Source organism: Sturnira hondurensis, unplaced genomic scaffold (genome assembly GCF_014824575.4).
Source record: "Sturnira hondurensis isolate 20B ecotype Veracruz unplaced genomic scaffold, ASM1482457v3 Scaffold0001872, whole genome shotgun sequence".
Classification (NCBI taxonomy): domain Eukaryota; kingdom Metazoa; phylum Chordata; class Mammalia; order Chiroptera; family Phyllostomidae; genus Sturnira; species Sturnira hondurensis.
Genome location: NW_028074503.1, coordinates 20194029 through 20210977, shown reverse-complemented (window position 1 = coordinate 20210977; position 16949 = coordinate 20194029).

Below are 16949 nucleotides of genomic sequence, written 5' to 3'. Positions count from 1 at the left end.
AGGCCACAGGAAAAAGCAGGAGTGGGAGCCTCATCAGGGCCCGGCCTCAGTTAGCATGGTAGAAGAGCCCATTCCAACGAGAACTGGCATTTCTGGGGCAAATGGGGTCAGAAGCAGACTGGAGCTTATAAGGAGAACATTATGGATATGAGTGTTGGTGGCCTCCTTCTGAAACAGTTCCCTTGACAACTATTTGCTAGGGCAGGACTTCTCTGGAGGGCCTGAGTTCTCTGTGACCTCAAGGGTGCATCTCTATCACTCTTAAAAAGTCCGCCACACTCAGGCTTCTTCACAATTCCCCTCCCACCGGTTTTGTGGTTATTGTTGTTCTTCTCTACTCTTTTGTTTCCCCTCCCCCGACAGCTAAACTAAGATTCCCCACTGAGTACTAAGGTGGTATTAAGACTGGCATACTAAACTTTTGCATTGCTTCACATGGCCCCGTTCTCTTTTGGTGATTTTCACACTTTTTCTCCCCCTTTCACAGTAATAATCTTGGGCTCCTCACTCAGTGCTGGGTGCACTTGCTAGGCCCATAACTAACGCATCAAAAGATGTTAAGGGCAGGTAAGGATTTTATTATTTGCATTTTATTTGCATTTTAATAGAGAATTTACTCTCCTCAAAATACCTTTTAATGGAAGAGAGAAGAAACTGCCCATTTTACCACCTCTTAAATACTGTCCTATGGGCGTTACCTATTTCACCTGGTAGCCCTATGACTAGTAAAGTAAAGAACAGAGCGACACTCAGAAGAAAGAGCTCCTCCCGGGCCGGTGGAATCAGGCAGTTGGCAACTCCCAAATGTGTTTGCAGACAGTGCTGAAAGTTGAGACTAGCCTAGCTGCAGGATTGGATACAGCCTTTGGATCGCTTTGCCAAATATGGGGTAAAATGACTTTGGCTGCTGTAAACTCCAGCATCAACCGAGACAGAAGATGCCTCTCTTTTTCTCATCTTCTCTGAGCTCCTGGGGCCTAACAGTCAAGGTTTGGCTTAGAAAGGGAGTCAGTATCTTTTTATTATAGTTTTGATGTCAACCCAAATGCCACACGGGAAGGCATCTTATGTTCAAGGGGCAGCCACAAGCAGAGAACAGCAATCTGTGTGTTTTCTATTTTTTTGGTCCCTGAGATCATTTTGAAGGAGGCAATGTTTCTCTTTCCAACTTATCCCTCCACTTGTCAATTTCTGTATTTCTTTGTCAGTGCCCACATGTCATTTTCATGGCCTCATGGTCTTAGGCAATCTGATAATCAAACCTACATTAAGTATTCAGAACTGAGCATGTTGTTCCTTTAAAGGCTATTTAGATTTTAAAAGAGGTTACAGGAAGAGGGCAATCCTTAAACCATTTTTGTCTTAATATGCAAAAACGTTCCTTGACCCAAACAGAATGTAAGTATCAGTTTTCACAAGCCAAGAAAACTTAGATCTCTGTAAAAATTCAGGCCTCTCTTGGCCGGAGCATTAGTTCCCTGTAGCTTCAATTCCTTTGTTGGTGTTATTAATAAAGTAATGACTTCTGTGGATTTTTTGGAATACAGAGGATCATAGAATTTTGGTGGGAAGCTGGGATGGGAAGAGGGAGAGGGGATAGAACAGGAAAGCAAAATAGTGAGAGGCTCAGATGCTGAGTATGTTTACACAGCCATTGGTCACCACTGAGGATTGGTGCGAAGGCACCATCCACCACCGCTGATTGGCGTGAGGGCACAATCCACCCTGATCTCCTCTTGCGCCTTGAAATCTGTATCCCTCTTTACACATCTATGCTGTTTCAAGGATAAACTTACCACAATGACTACCATGACACTCTATAAAATATAATAGTTTCGTTGGAAGATTAATATTAGTATTTGTGTCAATATCATAAGGCAGATCAGCTTTAGCTATTTGGGACATGGAATATTGGTGGGACACATGGGCCCTAGATGAAATATATATTGCATTCAATATTAAAAAGCAAAAGCATGTCTACTGCAAACATCTATTCCTGGCACTGAGAACTCTGCTGAGAAAATCTTGTCTGTCAATAACACATATCATCACGGTGGTTGACGTTTGAGCTGGAAGACAGAACTCCAGAAATGTGTGTGGCATGGGAGAGAAACACATGAATACTAAGAATGTTGCTCTCTTGCTCAATCGGCCTTAAAAAAATTGATTCATACATCTACAAGTATTTAAAAATTTTAAGGTGATCATGTGCTAAAGCAGCAAAATTATAATAATGTCTTGTGTTAAAATAAAATGAGTCACTTAAAAAATGCAAACTGGCTTATTTAGCAACCAGTTTTTTTTTTCTGAATTGCATGTATATGTTTAGCTCCAGCAGACAGTCTGTTAATAATTTATGCTCCTATCAATGGTGTATGAGAGTTCTAGTTTTAGCGATTCTGTGCTGTATCTTATTTTGATTTTAATTTGCATCACTCTGATATCTAATGAACTTGTGCTGATTTGTCACTTGAATTTAAAGAAGCTCCTTTTCAAATCTTTGGCTCATTTTCCTGCTATATTTTTTATTGATTCAAAGGAGTTCTTTATATATGCTGGCCACGAGTCTTTTTTGGATTCATTTATTGCAGATATTTTTGCACTCTCTGTGGCTTTCCTTTGAACTTTTATTGGCTTCTTTTCCTACATAGATGCTCTTAAGTTTAATAAAGCCCAATTTATCATCACTGTTCTGCATTTAGCACTTTTTGTACCATGATTAAGCAATCTTTGCCTACTTCAAAGTCATAAAGTTCTATTCTGTTTTCAGAGGCTTCTGATTATCTTTTAACTTCCCATTTTGTGTGGCCTAGTACTATCTGAAAGGGAGAAATCAGAGGCGTACAACTTTTCTCAAGTGTGTAATAGGTTTCTTTGGCTCTATGAGGCCACCAGATCTGTGGTTACCTAGCTCCCAGTTGTCGTCTTCTGAGCAAGCAAAGCTGGCCTGGGTGGTCCTCATTTCCACAGTCAGTCAGTGCTCCTAGGAAAAGAGCGGTACAGATCAGCTCATCTCCGTAGTTCTCATTCTCTCTAATCTTGGTTCACCTACTCTTCATTGAATCAGCACCTTCCTGATATTTTTAAATATATGCTTGGACTATTTTATAGGCTTTAAAAATTATCCTTGGATAAATTCCACAAACTATTCCACCCTGCTTGGAAGAAGTCTCTCTACTTGTTCTCAACTGAACAGTTTTATTATGTTGCTCACTCAGCAAATATTACCATCTCGCCTTCTTTCACTCCTTAGCTCCCTCTTCTATTGTTTTACGATCTTCCTTTGAGTACCTCAGCATTCTGGGTACCCCTCTCATAAACCTTTCCTGAACTTTAAAAAATTTGTTTTCGTAGTAATCTCACTCTTGATTTTCTTGATCTGTTCTTTAAATTACAATTTAATTTATACGAATTATTACAATTTAATTATATGCTTCCTGAATGCCAAAATATGCTGGACACATTTGGGATACATTTTTTAAAAATACATTTTACATCTACCATGGTTCAGGTAAGCAGTGCGTCCTTGACTCATTTGTTTAAAAAATGAATTTTGATTTCTGTGACCTTCTAGACTTGATACTCTTTCCTTCATCTGTAAGTGGAAAAGCAAGTTAATGATAAAATTTCCTCCCTTGAAGGAGCGTGCTTAGAATGAAAAATAATATGAATATAAGAGAATGTGAAGATTTTTTTCGTGTGCCTGTGTGTTTAGAAACAGGTGAGAAGAGACTGTTTACTATGTCTGACCTCTAGAATGTTGTCATACTGTTGTGGTTCTATTGAGTTCAGAATGACCTCTCTACTTGTCTTTGAACTACTATAGCACTCCCCCCACCCTAAAGTGAAGTGCAAGCTCAGGAAAGAGCTTCAAGGTAGTTTAACACCGAATTTACAGATGATGAAACTTAATGAGCAAATGTTACTTTCCCAAGACACATAATACATTAATAGCAGTTCAGATCAGATGCACTCTCTTCTATACATTTCTTTTATAGTTAGTGTTTTCACACTGAGCATTGTTAGTTGTGTTTTCAGTGATTCCCCAGAATCTTACAGGTAAAACTTAATAGTAATGCAGAAGCACACGCTTGAATCTTACACCTATATCTGTGCATATGTGTGCTATGAGTGAGATTATTTCACTGCCAAATGTTGCTTCTTAGACAGGCTTTTGTTTTTCATTTGTGTTTGCTTATTCACAAGTTATTGTTAGGGATATAAATTAGTGTGAGTGTATGTACAATGATCTCTGCACTAAAAGTAAGTTTAGTATTTATACTAGAAGTGAAGAGAAAGATATGAATAACATAATGAATTTTTAGAAAAGAGTAATTAGAATAAATTTAAGAGTAGTATATGGAAACCATTAATGATCTAAAGGGTGTGGTTTAGAATATTCACTTGGAGTATCTAGCACATTAAAGAGAAAATTATGTGCTATTCTAATGTTCTACATTTGGAGTTTCATAGTCCTTCTGATTATAAATGGTCTGCACTGCCAGTTAACTTTTTGTTTTTCTGGATGTCTGTTTACCTCCAGAGATCACTGGCTTATGAAAGCATCAAATTGTATACTTCCCACACCATTTTGCCCTCGGTGCTAAGTTTAAGTTCGTAATAGGATATTTGTTCACCTTTGTTGCCTAAGAACATTTTTAGTGATGTTCACATTATTTCTGTCCCCCTTCCTTTGAATTAAACTTTCGGGGCCCATCATGGTTGGGTGGAGACATGTGACTAATTCTGGCCAATGAGTTGTGAGAGGACTTGTATAGTAATTCCAGGTCAGAGGACTTAATCACCAATGGGACCCTCCAGAGTACGTACAGTTTCCTAATGCTGCAGTGCTGTCAGTGCCCACAGTTCCGTCAGCCTGGGGCCAGAAGGAAGCTCTCAGCCCAGACAAGAGGGCCATGCAGTATGAACAAGAAGTCAACCTTTGTTGCTTTCAGACACTGAGATTTTTTTTGGGGGGGGGGCGCTTGTTACCATAAAACTACTAATTCATTCTGAGAGATATACTAGCTGACTGGTTGCTTTTGAGATTTCAGTTGCCAAAGTGTTCCAGAAACAAACTAAACATACAAGGACAACCTCATCATTAGTTCAACTTCCTGGCCCTGGCCAAACAGGCAGCATGACCTTTCACCCCTGCTGAAAGACAGAGAGAATGTGGTTTTATCATCTGCCTATGCACCTAGGCAGATATGGGGTCATGAACATATGGGGAATAAGAATCCCTCATTGCTGTCTTTAGGACTGTGTACCTTAGGATACCTGAGTATTTTTACCATGGTCTTAGCTGCATATATCATTAGTGATATAACACTGGCCTAAGAATTCTATACAGGCATATATATTTTAATGTAGTCCCAAGGCCTCAGTTATACTTACCAGAGACTACGTATGAATGTTATATGTCTCCTCTGAGCATTATACAAACACCTTCCTGAACTTCACTCTGTGCTCTCACATCTCATGGAATGAGTACTTTTTCAAGAAAAGAAACAATTTTCATGCACCGTATGTCATGATGTTGAATATGTTGGTCACATCTTCTCTTTCCATTTCTTCTATTCTATTTAACATTCCTATACTTTTCAACATCCTTTCCCTTTCAGTTACTCTCAGCTTGGTAAAAGGGTGTCTCCTGGTCCCTGTTCAAGCCTGAAGACTTCCTAATGATCATATTTAGATTGAGGCTACACAGTAGGAGCACTGAGGGCATTCCCCCTGGAAATGCTGGTGATGGGCCTGTGCAGGTCTAGAAGATCTCTTCTGGGTCTCTTCCTGGGAATTCCCTGGTGGGTGGAAACCTGTTGAAGGAATACAGGCAACTCCAGAGGAAAGACAGGTAACACGACCATCTGGCAAAGGATAGAAGGAAGTAAGTCACTTTTCAGACTCCTGTTAGCAGTTGTCATTTTTCTTGGCTGAAGTCAGAAATATCTGAGGCCAACGAAGAAAAAATTATGCATTGGTTGCTTGGCAGATATTCTTTTTGTTGTTGTGTTCATTCCATATTTACTGATAAGCAAAGTATATATATATATATATTTTCAGCATTGTGAGACCCTGTGGAGAACATACAAGAATTCAGAACCATTGTAATACTGGGGAACTTACACTGTGTTTCAAGAAAGAAATGCACACTTCTAAAATAATTATGATATAATAACATAAAGCATTGTTTATTCATTGATTCATTCATTTGACTATTTTTAATTTATCCATTAAGCAATTAAATATGGGGGAAAACACAGGGTATTTGAAGTTCTTAGAAAAAAGAAAATTTATAGTAATAGTGGTAATTCCTGATGCTAACATGTATTGGGTGATTGAATGTGAAAGATTGTTGGGAACCGCTCTGCCTGGTTTCAGGAATTGTAACTACCCCCTATGGCTAAGGATGAGTGAGCAACCTCCAGAATGCGAGCCAGAGAAGACAAAAGTTTGTCTCTGGTAGCAAACGCCGCCTTAGCTTACTCCCCTGCCCCCAAAGCATGATTGATATCCATGATGGGTAAGACTCCTCAGAGAGAGGGGCAACCTAAACCAGACACAATCACTTGGGAGGCTATCATGGAAGAACTTGGAGGGCTGAGACAAAGAGGGAGCAATGGACCCTTGCCCCCCAGCTATTCTGACATAGCCTGAGTCCCCATCTCCTCTGGGAGAAGAGCTTCCTGGCTCTAATTCACTTAAGCCTGAAAACCTGTGTGGGGAGGTGGTGCAGCTCCTTGCCTGGCTAGAGCAGTATCCGGGGTAACCAAGCATAAGAAAGAATTCCTAAAAACCCTGTGAAACCTGCTTTGCTAAGAGTGCTTTCATTCATATGTTAAAGGTCTGAGCAGGAAATGAGTATGTCTCCCAAAGCTTCTGCAAGCCCCTTTCCTGACAGACACTGACTCAGACTGGCCCTCAGATTCCTTTGAAATGTTATCTACTGTTTGATCCTTGCCACCCTATATTCCTGTGTATTACAACCCAATAAAAGCCCATGGAGGAAGGGGCTCTTGGCAATTTTCCTCTGAGAAACTGGTCACCTCTCATCCCCAAGCAGATCATGTCTCAGTGGTACTTACTTTCATCCATGGTGGATGGGGGAACTTGAGGGCAAGGTCACCCCCACAAAAGATAACTCTATTCAAAGTATTTTGTAAGAGTTAGTTCATTGAATTCTCAGGGCTTCTATTTCCTCTTTCTATTAGTAAGGAAGAATTTGAGGTCAGAAAGGCTTGATGGATACCCAAGGTCAACACTGAAGTTGGTGGTGCAACTGTGAGGTGGATCCAGAGCATCTTGTCCCTGAGCTTGTGCACCAAACCTTTACACTATGCTGCTCACCCTTGTACTCTACAGAACTTGTCATTGAGAAAAATGAGAGGAGCCATGTGATTGCTCACGCCTGTTCAGAGTTGGGGGATATTTATGGAAAAGAAGAACCTGGCTTCTTCTGAACGTCACACTTTCATTTGCCTCTTGACTATTGCTATGTGGAGCCTGCAAGGCATCATTTCCCTCACATTTTCAAATCCATGGAACTATAAAAAGGCAACTAAGACTCTTGGCAGAAAGGAAATGGGAGTCCTGCTACTTCCCTTTGACTTCATAGTTATTAGAATATGTTTCATGCTATAGAGTGGCCCTGACCATAGTTAAAGGAAAGAAGATAAACAAGGTCTGATGGGAGAAAATTTGTCAGAGCCAGGGAAGCAGTGGTGGTGGTGACAAGATACCAGATTTTTGATACAATAAAGAGCAGGACTAATCATCAGAGAGAAGTGATGGTTCTAGGCTTTCCTTCTAACCTTTATGTGGCGGAAATATTAATGTCAACAGAACATGTTGTATATCAGAATCCTGCAGCGTTTGAGGCCTGGCAGATATTCTACAGGCTATTTGTGGCTGAGATCTGTCCAGGTGGCACTGGTGGTGTGAATGGCAGCACTGGATTCGAGCTGGCAGCTTGGGGTTCCCCGATCAGCCAGTGTCTCTGTGGGACACCAGGGGTTTAGCTCTGCTACCAACACCAGAACCTCCTCACCAGTGAGCTCAGTGAGTCTGAAGGCTCTTGATGAGGAAATCAGGTCTCCAATGCAGTGGTCTCTAAATTACATCATTTTGCATCTCTGCTGGTAAAAAGAAACCAAAAATGCACCCATAACATATAAATATTTATTTATTATAAATTATAAAGATACTCTAATACTGATAAATATGAACATTGGAAACATTGTCAAAATATAACTTTCAAATGATGCAAGATAAAATATATAAAATGTCTTCCCAAATATGATATCATAGCTATACTAGGCTGAGGTTAAAAATCTCCATTGCAGGTGGGTCTAATTACATAATCCATATTCTTGTTTCATACATTTCTGATGAAGAGCTTATACTACACCTAGATATTTCAGCTTGGCCACTTTCTTATTATTCATTTGCATTTGCATTATTCCTGTTAACTTCAACTAATTCTCTTCCAAATAACATTGAAAGAAATATTTTAAGCTGGTTTGCTTTATTGTGGAGGTAATGTAGAAGGTAACACTAGACAATATTACTCAAAAATTCACTAAATTAGGCACAAATGACCTATAACACCTGGAGTTTCCTAGAAAGCAAATGGGAGAATGATGTTCCCACTGTCTACTCTTTGGCTTTAAGAAATTTCTGCTCTTTCCTAAAGATTCCGCTGTGTTGCATGGGACATGAGATTCGGTGTAGATAATTGTATGTCAAATATACAATTACATTCCACACAAGATTCAAGGTAGGCAGTCATATATAAAATGTAGGCAAAATTAATTTCTTAACTTTAAGATAGACATAAATAGAAACTCTAACGTTTCCTTCTGCACCTCAATAGATCATGTTGTACAGCTCACTCTGGAGACAGCTCCCCTTAAACTCCTCTTTCACGTATGACACTGACACAGATAAAAAGAGGCATTTCTGTTGACATTACACAGATCACTAGTGTGAGATACTTGGGCAACAACTGGGTAACATTTAGAATTACAATAGATTTTAAAAGTTCAAAAGAGAGTGAGCTTAATTTTAGCTGGAGGGACCGTGAGTTAGCACTGAGATGGGATTCAAGCCTATCATTGAAAAATGAAAGGGCTATTGATGGAAATGTAGTTGTTTCGGGTGAGGAAATTGAAACGAAAAAAAGCAAGTGCTGTTAGAGGGCGTAAGGAAGGTGAGTTTAGGGAACACAATCATGAATTTAATTTTGGATATAATGAGTTTGCATTGCTGGTTACATATATAGGTGTCCAGATTTCTCAAGTAGATGGCTCTTTGTGGATGGTGTTTTGGAGCAATCTGGGGGCTAGAGATATTGATTTAAAAATCAACTTTCTAAGAATGTTTTATAAAGTCATAGAAGTGATTCATCAAGAAAGAGTGGTGAGAATATAAGTACTGCATTAATGTATGATGTACAATTAGAATGTACATCTAATTGTATGAGAATATAATGTATGAGAATATAAGTACTGCATACGTATATTATATTCTTATATTCTACTGCATACTTACATTATATTCTCATCTAATGTATGAGAATATAAGTACTGTGTTAATGTAAGATGTACAATTAGAATGTACATCTAATTCAATGTATATTGAATTAGATTCCCTTTGGAAAGAAAGCCTATTTATCTAATTTTTGGTTTCCCTTCTCTTTCTGAAAAGTTGAGGTTCCTTGAAGAGTGACTACCAGATTTGAAAAGCTTTGGGGCGAAATGGTTGTTAAAATTCCAGTACTGGATATAGATATCCACAGACATTCCCCCTTCTCATTGGAAGGAACAGGCTTTAAGACTAGCTCCATGTGTCGGCTCATAAAACAGTATGTGAGTAGTGAAGCTAGGACCAGATTGGACTTTTAATTTGAGAAGATGGGTTGAGTGATAAATAATCAAAGCTATGCAATCATGAAAGGAAGAGTTTATGTAGTAATACTGAAGTACGAAATCAAGAGGGCATGCCTTGAAGCATTAAAAAAGTAATTAAAACGATTAAAGCAAGTCTGGCTTAATTGACAAGTCAAGTACTGACAGCATTTCCAACATTAGCTGGAGTAATAACAGATGATGACCCAGTCCCTTCTCTAAAGTACTTTTACACTACTTTTAGAGAAAGAAGAGACAGAACAATTTCTTATTAAAATAACAAACATTAGAAGATTGGATAATTGTCTTTGTTCTATGTGATGGCAAGTACAATAATGGCTACAGGTATTTTTGGAATGATTTGCTCTCAAATGTGATTCTCAAACAATGTGTCAAGGAAGGACTTATGCTAAGCCTTAATGAATTGCATTTTCTGTGTCAAATTAGATGTATTCTATCCCAGAATCACATTTCAATAGCAATGTTCGAGGGACTTGTGCATTGTTTAGTTTTAGAGAGTTGAAATGCGTAGTATTAGAGTTTCTTCATTATGCTTTCCAAAACTGTTTTTCATGAAACTTAAAATATATATACACATGGTATAGAAATAATGTGCACAGATAAACTCCTAGAGGACCAGCAGCACAGTGGTATAGAGCAGTGAGCACTGGATTTAGAATCAGACTGCTATTTATATCCATTTACAGTGTTTGAATGAGTAACAACATATTTTGGAAAAAAAAAGGCTTCATCTTCAAATCAGAGATCCTAATATCGACCCTGACTGCCTCTCAGGGCTCTTAAGAAGACCCCGCGAGCTCAAGCATGTGTCACTGTGAAAACCGAAAGGTGCCAACCGAACACCAAGGAAGGTATCAATTTATGTGCATCTTCCCTTATAGATGCATATTTTTCTCTTAAGGAATTTTTTTTCATTAAACTAAATATTGTTTCTAGCAAGAAAAGCCTTTCAAGTAAGGTTGATATTATTATTCCTTACAAGTTTCGTCTTGATTCGTAAACATTTTATGCCAAGAATAATGCTGTTTTAAAGACAATAAGTGCCTGTTTTTGCCTGGGGCCACTGGAAGTCCTGCAAAAGAGGCAGGGGGAATTAAAGGCCCTTAATCATATTTCCCCATTTTTAACTGTTAGTTTTTACACTCCTGAGCCATTTCTCTCTCTCTTGCTGGGCCCTACTGAGGCCCATAAATCTTAATTAAAGATGCAATTTTTTTTCTTATGAAATCCGAGCTGCAAGAAACCATTCTTATTTTTTATTTTTAAGACTAGCTCCATGTGTCGGCTCATAAAACAAGTAAGACTTTTACACTCAAAGGATTTTGAAAGCTGTTATTGCTGCTGTCATGTGGCGCTGGTCCCATAATTATTATTATTGTTATTTTATTTTATTTTTTTTTACACATGAGCATCCAATTTTCTTGTATAGAGCATGATGGAAAAAAATGGAACTTACAATCGTCTGGTCTTGGTTTATACAATGGAGAGAGTATGCTTTATGAGACATGAAAGAAACATGAATCCAAAATTCCGGTGGGGTAAGGAAGACTCTCTGAGTACTACTGGGTCTGGAGGCCTCTTGAAGAGGTCCCCACGAAGAGCCTGTACTTAAAGGGAGTATTCCGACAGTGTGGGGTTTGACTGTGGGGGTGGAGAGGATGGGTGGGGGAGGGCAAACAGAAAAAATGGGACAACTGTAAGAGAATAACAAAAAAATACAAAAATAAAAAACGAAACAACAACAATAAAAATACTCCCAAATGACTGAGTGAGTAGAGCAATGAATCTGCATCAAATTGTGAGTTAACCTTGAACACTCCTCCACGGAAACTATTCAGATGACTCAGGAGTCCGCAGCTATGGGCAACTTGTGATTAGCAGCTTCATCACCACAAAGCACCCACTCACGCATCATGTCTCATGCAGAGTTTTTTGGTGAAACATAAATCACTCAGGTGACTTAGCTCCCCTACAGCCCAGATTTGGGGACTGTGCAACTTCTGGCTTTTTCCAAAACTCAGATCATCCTCGAAAAGGAACAGATTTCAGACTGTTAATGAGATTCAGGAAAATACAACGGGGCAGCTGATGGCGACTGGGAGAACTGTGTGAGGTCCCAAGGCACCTACTTTGAAGGGGAGTGAAGTATCATTTTCCTATGTACAATGTTTGTTGTATCTTCTTCAATACATGTCTCTATTTTTCATAAAAAAAAATAAAGGGGCCTGGGCTGGTGTAGCTCAGTAGATTGAGCACAGGCCTGCAAACCAAAAGGTCGCTGGTTCAATTCCCAGTCAGGGCACATGTCTGTCTCTCTTTATCCTTTCCTTCTTCTGTGTCTAAAGATAAATAAATAAAATCTTTTAAAAAATAAAGGGAGTATTCTCTTGACTGGAGTCTGCTGGGTGAGACAAACGGCATGTCTACAATTGTACTTCTTAGACCCTTAAACTGGAGGAATGGGCTTGCCACCTTTACCCTCTGGACCTAATAATATCCTGATAACAGACGCCAAAGGAGTTTAGTCACAGATACTTGAGATCACCCAGAAAAACCTAAACTTGTTCTAGATGATGCTATTTCTCAAGAAAAACAGTGATTCTGATAGTATTCTATAAACACCCAATGAGTCAGGAGGCGATGCCGGTCTCTCTGCACAAATACCGGACTACCTTGCTGTCAGCTGGTCTGTCTTCTGCTGCCCCTTCAGACCTTCAGTGGTGTCCTATTGTCCACAAGATGACAGTACAACTCTCAAGACCTCTTCTAGTCTGGCCTCAACTTGACTTTTGGGCCCCATCTCCACCTGTCGTGTCCCACCTAGCTGTACTTCTGTTTATATGGAGAAAGCGTAGACAGTGCTTTCAAATTCAACGGTATTCTTTTGCAGCTCTGTGCCTCTATATATGTTGAGAGGCGTGGTGGGAAAGGAGAAATTACAAAATGAACTTAGTATAGGTTTTAAAGTTGGGAGGTTTTAAAATTAGAGGCTCAGTAACCACGGGTAAATTACTTAGCCTGTCCGAGCCGCTTCTTTCTTGTCTGAAAAGTGGGGACAGAGTTTGCCTCCCAATGGTGTCGTGTGGTTTTATATGAGATGCCTGCAACGCACCTAGCACATCTGTGTCAAAAGAGCTGTTCATAAAATAGATGCTCCCTTTCCTTCCTTCTGCTTGGAGTTCAGCGGCCCACCCCATGAGTTCTTACTCATCTCCTAAGACTCTATCAAATTACACCTCATTTACAAAGCCTTTCATAAGATCCTCCCGGGCACATTAGTGTGAATTAGGATGAATAATTTGGCAATGAATGGCATGATGGTTGGAAGGAAGGAGGGACCTTGAATAAGCCTGCAGCCAAAACCTTTCTCTCCTTGTGGCCAAAGCACTTTTTTTTTTTTCCCTCAGAAGAGGCTTCCTGGCCCCTTGCCTGGTTTTGTTTCCTCAGGCAACTCTCAAATTTCTTTGAAGGTTTGCTTGTCTCTGCCTCCCTCTCCCACACCCCTCACTCTACTCCCTCTCTCTAATCTACTAGTCACATCTAGGGTTCCTTCCAGTGCTCTTGTTGGCTGGTTGACAAGTCTTTCAGGCACCGGTTCACACCTTGACACATGACAGATGGTACTAATCTGGGCCCTTTTGCCACCTTAGATTTCCCATGACATTTTTGCTCCTTTATTCGGTTCTGTGTGATTTTGCTCCATGACATCCTTGGGCTGAAAGGTACATGGGCCCTTTGCATCATAGAGTCACACAATTGCGAAGATTGGTCTAATACCCTTTGTTCTGTACATAAAAATTGAAGGCTCAGGGAGGTGAAGAGGCCTTATTGAGTCAGCAGGTAGCTGTTGCTTATGGCTCAGACCCCGGTCTCCCTCACCCTGGCCAGTGTTTGTCTGCTGAACACTGACTCCTTGAAATCTCAGATAACTTGAACGTAATGCTCCGTAGCTGTGTGTGATCCAGCCCCAAGTCAAATGGTACCCTTCCCAGAGGGCCGAGGGTCTTTATTGCAGGGTCTTTTCAATCACGCCAATGAGGATGTGTGCCAAAGAGCATCTGCAACCAGGTAGACTGAGAGAGGTGAATCTTTTGGACAGGCTGCCCCGGAAGAGACCTGCCCATGACAACAAGCTGCCTTGTGGAGCTAGGCAGGACGGGGGTTGAGAGACATGTCAAAAGTTCCCTGCAGACGAAACCCCTCCACCGAGTTTCTTGCCCAATATGATTTTCCAATCTAATCTCTTCCTCACTCCAGACGGATCCCGAGCTTGGTTTTTCACAGATTCCTACTGAGTGGAACTGTCATGGTGTGCCTGGGGCTTTCTGGAAATAAGCAAAGGAGAAGCTAAATAGTGAATATTTATCAAGGACTTACTCATGGTCTTGCATTTTTACACACACATTCTTTCATGTGTCTTTGCAAAACCCTTAATGTACTTGTGGGAAATTTTCTTCTTTCGTGGAGGAGGAAACTGAGGCTTGGCAATGATAACTAATTTCCCAAAGTTTCTTTGGGAAGCTAGAGCCAGATTCAAATTTTCGCTTATTTGGCTTAGAGAAGGTGGGGGCGGGGGCAGGGAAGACTTCTGCTGAGATTTCATAGGACTCATTTCTAGACTTCAGTTCTCTGTTGGTGTTGATTTTAACAAGCCTCCTACTCCTGCCTCAACTTCTTTTCCCTCCTTTTAAAACTCGGTGTTAATTCTGCTTTACTTTCCACAGGGACGTTGGAAGAGCAGGTAAAGCAACGGATTTGACAGTGTTTTAAAACTAGGAAGTTTTATACAAATACAAGTCATTAGTATCATTTCATTACAAAGTAAATATTGAATAGACGAAGAAGATCAAGGGAGTATACAAATTTGTACACTTTTTTTCTTTCAAATTATTTTGGAAGCTAACTAAAACCCAGAAGGAAACAGACTGTGGTTTCTATCCCATTGGTAGGTTCATCAAACACCCCAACACCACAAACTGTTTTCAGCTCTGAATTAAAATGAAATTACTAAATCCAAATGCCATAGTTCTTGCTATTCAAAATAACCTGACCTCTTGATATTCTATACTTAATGGTACATGAGGTGTGTGTGGTATGAGGTAAATGAAATTCTTTTTCTGACCATTATTTTATGCATAGATTTTTATATAGCATTGATAGCCACTTGTGTTCAAAACTTTCAGACATTGAAAAATCAAACTAATAGTATCAGTAGTACCAATTCAGAAATTAACTATTTATATGGGCAGGGCAAAGAGTTGGTGCTTAGAATTTCACTGTGGTAGATAAAGCTAGTTTTCTCTTTATCAAGATGAGATAAAATGCATTCTTAACAATAAATAACACTGGGAAGAAACACTTTTGCTTTTGGCTTATGTTTCCATGTGGGTAATGGTTTCTTCCTTGGCATATGAGGACTAAGTGATATTCTTAAGCACAGGTACATACATATATAAATGAATAAGCACAATTTTCCTGAGAATAAAAATATAAAGGGTGATTTAAAAATTGAAGTAATTTTCATGAGAAGCTTGAAGAAAGTCTTGTTATTGTACAGCCAGTTCGTGTCTGTTATTTACTATGCAAGTGTGCGATCATTACCATACCACCTTCACTGCACCAATGCTGGGGCTCCGGTGAGTGCAGTCTGGGTAAAGAAAGCAAAGTGACACTTGTCCCTCTCACGTGTTCACTTTCATGAATGAGTGCACAGAGGGTTTGAGGAACCACCTGTGAACACATGTCAGGAAACTGAAGACCTGAATGCAGTTTGGCAGTGGAAGCTGGGAGTCGGCCTGACCCAGCTCTTCCGGGAGAAGGCAACTGGGTGTGTATAGGAGTCAAGAATTGTATCACTAAAAGATTTTACATTTCTGGGTCCATGACTCTTTTGTAACTACTTCTACTCAGCCCTGACCTCTAGAAGGGGTGTGAAGTAGACAGGGTCATCTGTCAGAGGAGCTGCCACAGGGGTTTTGGGCTCCAAGATGCGCAGGCCTGTTCTCGGTCCAGGAGCAGTGGGGTCGGGCACACTTTCATCTCCTTAGGCAGCATCTGGCGTAGAAACCTAATCGGGCCCAGAGAGGCCGCCTGGGGCCCTGGGGAGCTCAAGGGGCCTGGAAGCTGTGGATGCCTCTGACTTGTCTGGCTGATTCTGGATATAGATAAGCCTCTCTGGTGATTCCAAGAATTACTTGAGGGGGAGGAAATCTGGGAACACCTGTTCTCTTAGCCGCCGTGGTTCAGTTATAACTGCCAGTCAGGCTACACTGTGATGCCTGGTTAAGAAAGCTGCTTAGATCACCAGTAAATAATGAAATAGTTCACAAACAAGCAGATATAGAAGTAAACACACAATTTATTTCTATAAATCATACAATAAAATTATACATGGGGAAAATTCAAAAATTTCCGAAGTGATAAAAATTTCTTTTAAAAACGCTGCCAAAGTTGACAATTGATACTAATGCTGCTTTTACCTACCACATACCAATGATTAACCTGGGGGAGCTGGGGGAGTAGGGAAGGGGCAATACAGGTATTGCTTATAATACAAGGTGAGTGAAAGGCAGGGTGGGGAGAGTGAAGTTCAGGGTGAGCCTGGCTATAGGTAGCATCAAGGCTACACATGGCACCATTGGTGTTGGAGGGTGCTTGCTTTTCAGTTGCTTCTCAGGATCGGGTACAGCTTCCTAACCTACCCAGGTGTGGAAACAAAAGGGGAACAGTTAGGTTACCATATTGAAAATGGTGTTTTATCGGCCTGGTGGAAGCCGGAAAATCCACTCAGTTAAGCTGAGTGCTGGTGAGCTAATGCAACCCAGAAGGTCAGTCAGTTTCTCCAGGTGGGAAGGAGGAAGTCCCTGCATTACTGGACTCTGTGGACCCCTGGGGCCACGGCCTGCCGGGTTCACTCATCTGTCCTTCTGGGGATTAGAGGCCAAGAGATAACACAGATTTCAAATTATATGGGCTATGATGAGAGGGAAATGACCAAATCAATCCAACCCCAAATACAAA